This window comes from Bombina bombina, chromosome 8 (assembly GCF_027579735.1).
Source record: "Bombina bombina isolate aBomBom1 chromosome 8, aBomBom1.pri, whole genome shotgun sequence".
NCBI classification, from domain to species: Eukaryota; Metazoa; Chordata; class Amphibia; order Anura; family Bombinatoridae; genus Bombina; species Bombina bombina.
Window position 1 is genome coordinate 284121777 of NC_069506.1, and position 13515 is coordinate 284135291.

The following is a 13515-nucleotide window of genomic DNA, read 5'->3' on the forward strand; positions in this document are numbered from 1 at the left end:
GCCCCTACGCAAATACACACACACACAGCACACAACAGCCCCTATGAAAGTAAAGACATTACACACACAACAACCCCTAAGCAAATACACACATTACACACACACCACACATACTAGTTGTCAACACCACTGAAGGCAGGAAGGTGTTAACCTCACAGGGCACAATACTAGTTGTTCAACAGCACTAAACTCAGGAAGGGGTTAACCTCACAACAACAACTAGTATTGTGCCCTGTGAAGTTAACCCCTTCCTGAGTTTAGTGCTGTTGAACAACTAGTATTGTGCCCTGTGAGGTTAACCCCTTCCTGCCTTCAGTGATGTTGAACAAGGGGTTAACCTCACAGGGCACAATACTAGTTGTTAACAGCACTGAAGGCAGAAGGGGTTAACCTCACAGGGCACAATACTAGTTAACAGCACTGAAAGCAGAAGGGGTTAACCTCACAGGGCACAATACTAGTTAACAGCACTGAAGGCAGGAAGGGGTTAACCTCACAGGCACAACACTAGTTGTTCAACATCACTGAAGGCAGGAAGGGGTTAACCTCACATGGCACAATACTAGTTGTTCAATATCACTGAAGGCAGGAAGGGGTTAACCTCACAGGGCACAATACTAGTTGTTCAACATCACTGAAGGCAGGAAGGGGTTAACCTCACAGGGCACAATACTATTTGTTCAACAGCACTGAAGGCAGGAAGGGGTTAACCTCACAGGGCACAACACTAGTTGTTCAACATCACTGAAGGCAGGAAGGGGTTAACCTCACAGGGCACAATACTAGTTGTTCAACATCACTGAAGGCAGGAAGGGGTTAACCTCACAGGGCACAATACTATTTGTTCAACAGCACTGAAGGCAGGAAGGGGTTAACCTCACAGGGCACAACACTAGTTGTTCAACATCACTGAAGGCAGGAAGGGGTTAACCTCACAGGGCACAACACTAGTTGTTCAACATCACTGAAGGCAGGAAGGGGTTAACCTCACAGGGCACTATACTAGTTGTTGTTGTTGTGTTTAAAACCAAGTGGATGAACCAAATGCTAAAATTGGGCCCCAGACACCACAGTGTTATTAAATTATATTTAAAGGACACTAATTGCATTTCATGCATCTCCTAATCATGGGGGCTGCCATTTTGGAACCTAAGTTACACTGCAGGTATCTGACGGACAGCTACTGCACATGTGCAAAAACATCAGCACTGGAATGTAGTGAAAGTTAGATTTCAACATGACAGCACACATAAAACCCCCAATAATATGCTTTTAAATAGTATTAGTGTTTAACGTCAGTTTGTGAAACTGAATCCTAAAGAGACGACAAGATGTGCGGTCACTGAGTTCCTCTCATCTCACATCTGTCTCTGCTTGTTCTTAGTGAATCTAGGCAAGCAGCAGCAACAAGTAACTCTCCCATTTCTTAACACTTGCTCACTTTGTGCTGAGCCTTAAGTTGGCACTGAGTGAGCTTATTCTTCTCAGTAGGGACCCCAGCACATAGCCGAACTTTGCACCTATTAATCCTATCATTACATGAGCAACTCCACAAATATGCTGTGCGTGTTATTTACATAGTGGGTCTGGACACCAGCCAGTGCCAGATCTGTAGGCATGGATTAAGGAAATATTTCACGTTTAATGTAACGACCGTTACTATTTTTAATTAAAACCAAAAGGAGTTCACCAACAAGTCACAGTATTTTACAGATGACCTATTAAAGGGACATTAAACACTTTGAGATGGTAACATAAAATGATAAATCATATATATAAGAAAATCTCTGCAATATACTTTGTTTATTTTGTCCCCTTTTCCTGTAATTCCATTCTGAAATTGTGAGCTTTTCAGTTCCTGGAAATGGAAATGCAGAACACTGTTATATTCCACAAAACCATTGGCTACTCACTCTAGTGACATATTTTAACTGTCTCTAATTGGCCACAGCAGAGAAGGTAACCTAAGTTACAATATGGAAGCTCGCATTGTTTTATAGACACTACAACTTTACACTTATTTTGTCAATATTTAAATAACTAATGACACTTTAAAACATACATCTACATGTTATTCTCAGACAAATCTTTTCTTTGAATGCATCATTCTATCTAGCATTTATTTTGTGTTTAATGTCCCTTTAAAGTCTGTCTTTTGCGAACATGAATGAGGGCAAACCATGTGGCATCAGATATCAAATGATATTTGTTCATGTTTATTGCATAAAGGTGGGGCTTATTCTTGTATAAATATAAGATGTGCAACATATTTTGTATTTTAAGTCTAAGACTTTCATTACCTGTTCTACTTTTGGTTTAAATAATTTATGTAATGTTAGATTAGCAAACACAACAGGAAAAGGTGTCTCTGGTTACTATAATACATTTAGGTTTATGAACAGTTATAAAAAACAAATCACCTTTTGCTGGTCGAGAAAATGAGGTTACATTAGGTCTATCTACTGACACATTCTCATAGGAAAGATCTGGAACTTCCAAAACCCCAAATATTTTGCCTGAAGCGTCTTTAAGGGATTTTTGTGGTTTTAAAAGGTCTGCAGATCATCTCTGCGACTGTCTCTACTAGTCCTCTGACTCCTCCTGTAATAATTATCCACAGAAACTACACAACCAAAACTCATCACCCAAGGAAACTATAATGTCCCAGAACCTCTTACTTCTGACCAATACCAAGCAGGGTACTGACTACTAGAGCCCTCTGGCTGGTCACATGCCCACAAAAATACCTATAATGTCCCAGAACCTCTTACTTCTGACCAATACCAAGCCGGGGTAACTGGCTACTAGAGCCCGCTGGCTGGTCACATACCCACATAAAAACCTATAATGTCCCAGAACCTCTTACTTCTGACCAACACCAAGCCGGGGTAACTAACTACTAGAGCCCGCAAGCTGGTCACATGCCTACATAAAAACCTAACAGGGTTATGTTAGGGTTAGGTTAGAAGAAGGGTAACATTAGGCTAGGGCTAGATTAGAGTTAATTTTGGGCTAGGGCAAGGGTTACATTAGGTTAGGGCTAGGGTTAGGCTAGGGTTAGGGTAGGTTAGGGCTAGGTTTGGGCTAGGGGAAGGGTTAAGTTTGGGCTAGGGGAAGGGTTACGTTTGGTAAGTGCTTGGGTTAGGGTTAGGTTAGGTAAGGGCTTGAGTTAGGTAAGGGCTAGGTTTGGGCTAGGGTTACGTTAGGTTAGGGCTTGGGTTAGGGTTACATTAGGTTAGGGCTCGGGTTACGTTAGGTAAGGGTTGTAGTTAAGGTATTTGCCAGTGGCCGATGATGGCTGCCCCACATACATCTGTATTGTTATTGCAGGTTTCTAGGACATTACTGAGTTTGTGTGACTAAAATAAACAAACACAAAGTTACCTACATTGTCATATAAATATAGTCTGCTATCTTCTAGGGAATCTTTAACTTGAGATATTTCACATAATATGAACATTTTTGAAGGAAATTTAAAGCACAAGAAAATCACATGTATTATCTGTTATCTATTTATTGCATTGGGCTTAATAAACTCACCTTCCGCATGCTCATGTACTCTTCATTAGACCACTGTTTATTATACACCTCGACTCACTATAGCACCAGCCAACCTAAAAATAAAGTAGCAATGATCATGTGTCAGTAAATACAAACATCACAAATAACAGACTCAGCATTTTATTTGTAAAGAAAAAAACTGTTTTAATGAACCAGCAGCTGCTAAAGACATCTTTGTTAACCATTTAATGTGAGTGTGAAGTACGGTAACTCACATACATAAGGAGATAGCGCAGATAAAACCATGTGCACGTTACAGGAAAACTTCTTATTTACACAATGCTTTCCTACATTTCATTGTAAATATGTTATTCGGCACTCAACACAATGTCTGTCCACTAAATGACATTCATGTTGAGCTGAAAGAGGGTAAAGTTATCCAGTAGTCATAGGTAAAACAAATCAAAATATTTTATTGGTATTTGTATTACTTAAGTATATCTTTTCATTGTTTTTGTCACTTTAATGTGCTATAACAAATAAAAGATAATCATCTCACCACATCTGGGATTAAAGCTATAGCCATTTATTAGCCAAACAAAATCCAACATAAAGGGACAGATTACAAATTGAGAGCAAAATATTGCTTCCACGAAAGCGATATTTACACTGCGCTGGTATTACAAGTGAGGTACAATGCAAATGTGACCTCGCATTTGCATTGCACGAAGCATTATGATCATGAGAGGGCGCTTCCATAGGCTCCACGGCATGAGAACACAGCGCAGTGAAGGGGATAAGTCGCTTAGCTATGGGCAGCAAATGTTAAATATATATGTATTAACACATAACTATATTAACACACATTAATAACACATAAATATATATGTATTAACACATAACTATATTAACACACATTAATAACACATAAATATATATGTATTAACACATAACTATATTAACACACATTAATAACACATAAATATATATGTATTAACACATAACTATATTAACACACATTAATAACACATAAATATATATGTATTAACACATAACTATATTAACACACATTAATAACACATAAATATATATGTATTAACACATAACTATATTAACACACATTAATAACACATAAATATATATGTATTAACACATAACTATATTAACACACATTAATAACACATAAATATATATGTATTAACACATAACTATATTAACACACATTAATAACACATAAATATATATGTATTAACACATAACTATATTAACACACATTAATAACACATAAATATATATGTATTAACACATAACTATATTAACACACATTAATAACACATAAATATATATGTATTAACACATAACTATATTAACACACATTAATAACACATAAATATATATGTATTAACACACATTAATAACACAAATATATATGTATTAACACACATTAATAACACATAAATATATATGTATTAACACACATTAATAACACATAAATATATATGTATTAACACACATTAATAACACATAAATATATATGTATTAACACACATTAATAACACATAAATATATATGTATTAACACACATTAATAACACATAAATATATATGTATTAACACATAACTATATTAACACACATTAATAACACATAAATATATATGTATTAACACGTAACTATATTAACACACATTAATAACACAAATATATATGTATTAACACATAACTATATTAACACACATTAATAACACATAAATATATATGTATTAACACACATTAATAACACAAATATATATGTATTAACACATAACTATATTAACACACATTAATAACACAAATATATATGTATTAACACATAACTATATTAACACACATTAATAACACATAAATATATATGTATTAACACGTAACTATATTAACACACATTAATAACACAAATATATATGTATTAACACATAACTATATTAACACACATTAATAACACAAATATATATGTATTAACACATAACTATATTAACACACATTAATAACACATAAATATATATGTATTAACACATAACTATATTAACACACATTAATAACACAAATATATATGTATTAACACATAACTATATTAACACACATTAATAACACAAATATATATGTATTAACACATCTATATTAACACACATTAATAACACATAAATATATATGTATTAACACATAACTATGTTAACGCACATTAATAACACAAATATATATGTATTAACACATAACTATATTAACACACATTAATAACACAAATATATATGTATTAACACATAACTATATTAACACACATTAATAACACATAAATATATATGTATTAACACATAACTATGTTAACGCACATTAATAACACAAATATATATGTATTAACACATAACTATATTAACACACATTAATAACACAAATATATATGTATTAATACACATTAATAACACATAAATATATATGTATTAACACACATTAATAACACAAATATATATGTATTAACACACATTAATAACACATAAATATATATGTATTAACACACATTAATAACACTAATATATATGTATTAACACACATTAATAACACAAATATATATGTATTAACACACATTAATAACACATCAATATATATGTATTAACACACATTAATAACACAAATATATATGTATTAACACACATTAATAACACATAAATATATATGTATTAACACACATTAATAACACATAAATATATATGTATTAACACATAAATATATATGTATTAACACACATTAATAACACAAATATAACATAATTTATGCTTACCTGATAAATTCCTTTCTTCTGTTGTGTGATCAGTCCACGGGTCATCATTACTTCTGGGATATTATCTGCTCCCCTACAGGAAGTGCAAGAGGATTCACCCAGCAGAGTTGCCATATAGCACCTCCCCTCTACGTCACCTCCAGTCATTCGACCAAAGACCAACGAGAAAGGAGAAGCCAAGGGTGTAGTGGTGACTGAATTATAATTTAAAAAATATTTACCTGCCTTAAAAAACAGGGCGGGCCGTGGACTGATCACACAACAGAAGAAAGGAATTTATCAGGTAAGCATAAATTATGTTTTCTTCTGTTATGTGTGATCAGTCCACGGGTCATCATTACTTCTGGGATACCAATACCAAAGCAAAAGTACACGGATGACGGGAGGGATAGGCAGGCTCATTATACAGAAGGAACCACTGCCTGAAGAACCTTTCTCCCAAAAATAGCCTCCGAAGAAGCAAAAGTGTCAAATTTGTAAAATTTGGAAAAAGTATGAAGCGAAGACCAAGTTGCAGCCTTGCAAATCTGTTCAACAGAGGCCTCATTCTTAAAGGCCCAAGTGGAAGCCACAGCTCTAGTGGAATGAGCTGTAATTCTTTCAGGAGGCTGCTGTCCAGCAGTCTCATAGGCTAAACGTATTATGCTACGAAGCCAAAAAGAGAGAGAGGTAGCAGAAGCTTTTTGACCTCTCTTCTGTCCAGAATAAACGACAAACAGGGAAGAAGTTTGGCGAAAATCTTTAGTTGCCTGCAAGTAGAACTTGAGGGCACGAACTACATCCAGATTGTGTAGAAGACGTTCCTTCTTTGAAGAAGGATTTGGACACAAGGATGGAACAACAATCTCTTGATTGATATTCCTGTTAGAAACAACCTTAGGTAAGAACCCAGGTTTAGTACGCAGAACTACCTTGTCTGAGTGAAAGATCAGATAAGGAGAATCACAATGTAGGGCTGATAACTCAGAGACTCTTCGAGCCGAGGAAATAGCCATTAAAAATAGAACTTTCCAAGATAACAATTTTATATCAATGGAATGAAGGGGTTCAAACGGAACACCCTGTAAAACGTTAAGAACTAAGTTTAAACTCCATGGCGGAGCAACAGTTTTAAACACAGGCTTGATCCTAGCTAAAGCCTGACAAAAGGCCTGGATGTCTGAATTTTCTGACAGACGCCTGTGTAACAAGATGGACAGAGCTGAGATCTGTCCCTTTAATGAGCTAGCCGATAAACCCTTTTCTAAACCTTCTTGTAGAAAAGACAATATCCTAGGAATCCTAACCTTACTCCAGGAGTAATCTTTGGATTCACACCAGTATAGGTATTTACGCCATATTTTATGGTAAATCTTTCTGGTAACAGGCTTCCTAGCCTGTATCAGGGTATCAATAACCGACTCAGAAAAACCACGTTTTGATAAAATCAAGCGTTCAATTTCCAAGCAGTCAGCTTCAGAGAAGTTAGACTTTGATGTTTGAATGGACCCTGAATCAGAAGGTCCTGTCTTAGAGGTAGAGACCAAGGCGGACAAGATGACATGTCCACTAGATCTGCATACCAGGTCCTGCGCGGCCATGCAGGCGCTATTAGAATCACTGATGCTCTCTCCTGTTTGATTTTGGCAATCAATCGAGGAAGCAGCGGGAAGGGTGGAAACACATAAGCCATCCTGAAGTTCCAAGGTGCTGTCAAAGCATCTATCAGAACCGCTCCCGGATCCCTGGATGAGATCTATCTCTGGTTTGCCCCAACGTCGAAGTATTTGGGCAAAGACCTCCGGATGAAGTTCCCACTCCCCCGGATGAAGAGTCTGGCGACTCAAGAAATCCGCCTCCCAGTTCTCCACTCCCGGGATGTGGATTGCTGACAGGTGGCAAGAGTGAGACTCTGCCCAGCGAATTATCTTTGATACTTCTATCATTGCTAGGGAGCTTCTTGTCCCTCCCTGATGGTTGATGTAAGCTACAGTCGTGATGTTGTCCGACTGAAACCTGATGAACCCCCGAGTCTTTAACTGGGGCCAAGCTAGAAGGGCATTGAGAACTGCTCTCAATTCCAGAATGTTTATTGGCAGGAGACTTTCCTCCTGACTCCATTGTCCCTGAGCCTTCAGAGAATTCCAGACAGCGCCCCAACCTAGAAGGCTGACGTCTGTTGTTACGATTGTCCAGTCCGGCCTGCTGAACGGCATCCCCCTGGACAGATGTGGCCGAGAAAGCCACCATAGAAGAGAATTTCTGGTCTCTTGATCCAGATTCAGAGTGGGGGACAAATCTGAGTAATCCCCATTCCACTGACTCAGCATGCACAATTGCAGCGGTCTGAGATGTAGGCGTGCAAAGGGTACTATGTCCATTGCTGCTACCATTAAGCCGATCACCTCCATGCATTGAGCTACTGACGGGAGTTGAATGGAATGAAGGACACGGCATACATTTAGAAGCTTTGTTAATCTGTCTTCTGTCAGATAAATCTTCATGTCTACAGAATCTATAAGAGTCCCCAAGAATGGAACTCTTGTGAGAGGCAAGAGAGAACTCTTCTTTTCGTTCACTTTCCATCCATGCGACCTTAGAAATGCCAGAACTAACTCTGTATGAGACTTGGCAGTTTGAAAGCTTGAAGCTTGTATCAGAATGTCGTCTAGGTACGGAGCTACCGAAATTCCTCGCGGTCTCAGAACCGCTAGAAGGGCACCCAGAACCTTTGTGAAGATTCTTGGAGCCGTAGCCAATCCAAATGGAAGGGCTACAAACTGGTAATGCCTGTCTAAAAAGGCAAACCTTAGATACCGGTAATGATCTTTGTGAATCGGTATGTGAAGGTAAGCATCCTTTAAATCCACTGTGGTCATGTATTGACCCTTTTGGATCATGGGTAGGATTGTCCGAATAGTTTCCATTTTGAACGATGGAACTCTTAGGAATTTGTTTAGGATCTTTAAATCCAAGATTGGCCTGAAAGTTCCCTCTTTTTTGGGAACCACAAACAGGTTTGAGTAAAACCCTTGTCCTTGTTCCGACCGCGGAACCGGATGGATCACTCCCATTAATAATAGATCTTGTACACAGCGTAGAAACGCGTCTTTCTTTATTTGGTTTGTTGACAACCTTGACAGATGAAATCTCCCTCTTGGGAGAGATAATTTGAAGTCTAGAAGGTATCCCTGAGATATGATCTCTAGCGCCCAGGGATCCTGGACATCTCTTGCCCAAGCCTGGGCGAAGAGAGAGAGTCTGCCCCCCACTAGATCCGGTCCCGGATCGGGGGCCCTCGGTTCATGCTGTCTTAGGGGCAGCAGCAGGTTTTCTGGCCTGCTTGCCCTTATTCCAGGACTGGTTAGGTTTCCAGCCTTGTCTGTAACGAGCAACAGCTCCTTCCTGTTTTGGTGCAGTGGAAGTTGATGCTGCACCTGCTTTGAAATTCAGAAAGGGACGAAAATTAGACTGTCTAGCCTTAGCTTTGGCTTTGTCTTGAGGTAGAGCGTGGCCCTTACCTCCTGTAATGTCAGCGATAATCTCTTTCAAACCGGGCCCAAATAAAGTTTGCCCCTTGAAAGGTATATTAAGTAATTTGGACTTAGAAGTTACATCAGCCGACCAGGATTTTAGCCACAGCGCCCTACGTGCCTGAATGGCGAATCCTGAATTCTTAGCCGTAAGTTTGGTTAAATGTACTACGGCCTCCGAAATGAATGAATTAGCTAATTTAAGGACTCTAAGCCTGTCCGTAATGTCGTCCAGCGTAGCTGAACTAAGGTTCTCTTCCAGAGACTCAATCCAAAATGCTGCCGCAGCCGTGATCGGCGCGATGCATGCAAGGGGTTGTAATATAAAACCTTGTTGAACAAACATTTTCTTAAGGTAACCCTCTAATTTTTTATCCATAGGATCTGAAAAGGCACAGCTATCCTCCACCGGGATAGTGGTACGCTTAGCTAAAGTAGAAACTGCTCCCTCCACCTTAGGGACCGTCTGCCATAAGTCCCGTGTGGTGGCGTCTATTGGAAACATTTTTCTAAATATCGGAGGGGGTGAGAACGGCACACCGGGTCTATCCCACTCCTTAGTAACAATTTCAGTTAATCTCTTAGGTATAGGAAAAACGTCAGTACTCGCCGGTACCGCAAAGTATTTATCCAACCTACACATTTTCTCTGGTATTGCAACAGTGTTACAATCGTTAAGAGCTGCTAAAACCTCCCCTAGTAATACACGGAGGTTTTCCAATTTAAATTTAAAATTTGAAATATCTGAATCCAAGCTGCTTGGATCAGAACCGCCACCTACAGAATGAAGCTCTCCGTCCTCATGCTCTGCAAGCTGTGACGCAGTATCAGACATGGCCCTAGAATTATCAGCGCACTCTGTTCTCACCCCAGAGTGATCACGCTTGCCTCTTAGTTCTGGTAATTTAGCCAAAACTTCAGTCATAACAGTAGCCATATCTTGTAATGTTATCTGTAATGGCTGCCCAGATGTACTAGGCGCCATAATATCACGCACCTCCCGGGCGGGAGATGCAGGTACTGACACGTGAGGCGAGTTAGTCGGCATAACTCTCCCCTCGCTGTTTGGTGAAATTTGTTCAATTTGTACAGATTGACTTTTATTTAAAGTAGCATCAATACAGTTAGTACATAAATTTCTATTGGGCTCCACCTTGGCATTGGAACAAATGACACAGGTATCTTCCTCTGAATCAGACATGTTTAACACACTAGCAATAAACATGCAACTCGGTTACAATTTTATTTAATAAAAACGTACTGTGCCTCAAGAAGCACTAAACGATTAAATGACAGTTGAAATAATGAACTGAAAAACAGTTATAGCATCACTCTTAACAAACAACACAACTTTTTAGCAAAGGTTTGTTCCCATTAGTAAAATAACACTAATTAAATTTTAAACATAAAAATTACAGAGCAACGTTTTAAACACAGTCACTATATAAGTCTCACAGCTCTGCTGAGAGAATCTACCTCCCTTCAAAGAAGTTTGAAGACCCCTGAGTTCTGTTAGAGATGAACCGGATCATGCAGAAAAACTGACTGGAAATTTTTGATGCGTAGCAAAGAGCGCCAAAAACGGCCCCTCCCTCTCACACACAGCAGTGAGAGAGAAACGAAACTGTCATAATTAACACAAGCAAACTGCCAAGTGGAAAAATAATGCCCAAATATTTATTCACTCAGTACCTCACTAATGCAAACGATTCTACATTCCAGCAAAAACGTTTAACATGAAAAATACCTAATAAAAGGTTTAATGTACTTTTACAGAGTAATTCCGGTGAAATACCATCCCCAGAATACTAAAGTGTAGAGCATACATACATGTTCATTATAACGGTATGGCAGGATTTTTTCATCAATTCCATTCAGAAAATAAAAACTGCTACATACCTCAATGCAGATTCAACTGCCCGCTGTCCCCTGATCTGAAGTTTTTACCTCCCTCAGATGGCCGAGAAACAGCAATATGATCTTAACTACTCCGGTTAAAATCATAAGAAAAACTCTGGTAGATTCTTCTTCAAACTCTGCCAGAGAGGTAATAACACGCTCCGGTGCTATTGTAAAATAACAAACTTTGATTGAAGTTCTAAAAACTAAGTATAATCACCATAGTCCCTCTCACACCTCCTATCTAGTCTTTGGGTGCAAGAGAATGACTGGAGGTGACGTAGAGGGGAGGAGCTATATGGCAACTCTGCTGGGTGAATCCTCTTGCACTTCCTGTAGGGGAGCAGATAATATCCCAGAAGTAATGATGACCCGTGGACTGATCACACATAACAGAAGAAATATGTATTAACACACATTAATAACTCATAAATATATATGTATTAACACACATTAATAACACAAATATATATGCATTAACACACATTAATAACACAAATATATATGCATTAACACATAACTATATTAACACACATTAATAACACATAAATATATATGTATTAACACACATTAATAACACATAAATATATATGTATTAACACACATTAATAACACATAAATATATATGTATTAACACATAACTATATTAACACACATTAATAACACATAAATATATATGTATTAACACATAACTATATTAACACACATTAATAACACAAATATATATATATTAACACATAACTATATTAACACACATTAATAACACATAAATATATATATATTAACACATAACTATATTAACACACATTAATAACATAAATATATATGTATTAACACATAACTATATTAACACACATTAATAACACATAAATATATATGTATTAACACATAACTATATTAACACACATTAATAACACATAAATATATATGTATTAACACATAACTATATTAACACACATTAATAACACATAAATATATATGTATTAACACATAACTATATTAACACACATTAATAACACATAAATATATATGTATTAACACATAACTATATTAACACACATTAATAACACATAAATATATATGTATTAACACATAACTATATTAACACACATTAATAACACATAAATATATATGTATTAACACATAACTATATTAACACACATTAATAACACATAAATATATATATATTAACACATAACTATATTAACACACATTAATAACACATAAATATATATGTATTAACACATAACTATATTAACACACATTAATAACACATAAATATATATGTATTAACACATAACTATATTAACACACATTAATAACACATAAATATATATGTATTAACACATAACTATATTAACACACATTAATAACACATAAATATATATGTATTAACACACATTAATAACACATAAATATATATGTATTAACACATAACTATATTAACACACATTAATAACACATAAATATATATATATATATATATATATATATATTAACACATAACTATATTAACACACATTAATAACACATAAATATATATGTATTAACACATAACTATATATATATTAACACATAACTATATTAACACACATTAATAACACATAAATATATATATGTATGTAAACCTATACATATATATTTACTGGGAACACACAGTCCACATAGACCGCTATGTAAAGGCAATGTCGTTTGTTTTTTGCTCACGGTTAAAAATAACCAGCCACTTGTAATGGCTGGTTATTTATCATGTGCCCGTAAACGGGTGAATTTGCAGTTTGCGGGCGCGCAATA

At 36.4% G+C, this 13515-nt stretch overlaps 1 protein-coding gene across 9 annotated transcripts in view; it reads right to left on the bottom strand.

Moving 5' to 3' along the window:
• The window catches only part of PKNOX2 (PBX/knotted 1 homeobox 2), a 1550023-nt gene that overhangs the window by 1133100 nt on the left and 403408 nt on the right, over window positions 1-13515 (bottom strand). For all 9 annotated transcript variants that reach the window (XM_053691420.1, XM_053691421.1, XM_053691419.1 and 6 more), the window contains one exon: window positions 3541-3614. The gene's annotated coding sequence lies outside the window, so the exon portion shown is untranslated. The remainder of the gene's footprint in view (window positions 1-3540; window positions 3615-13515) is intronic.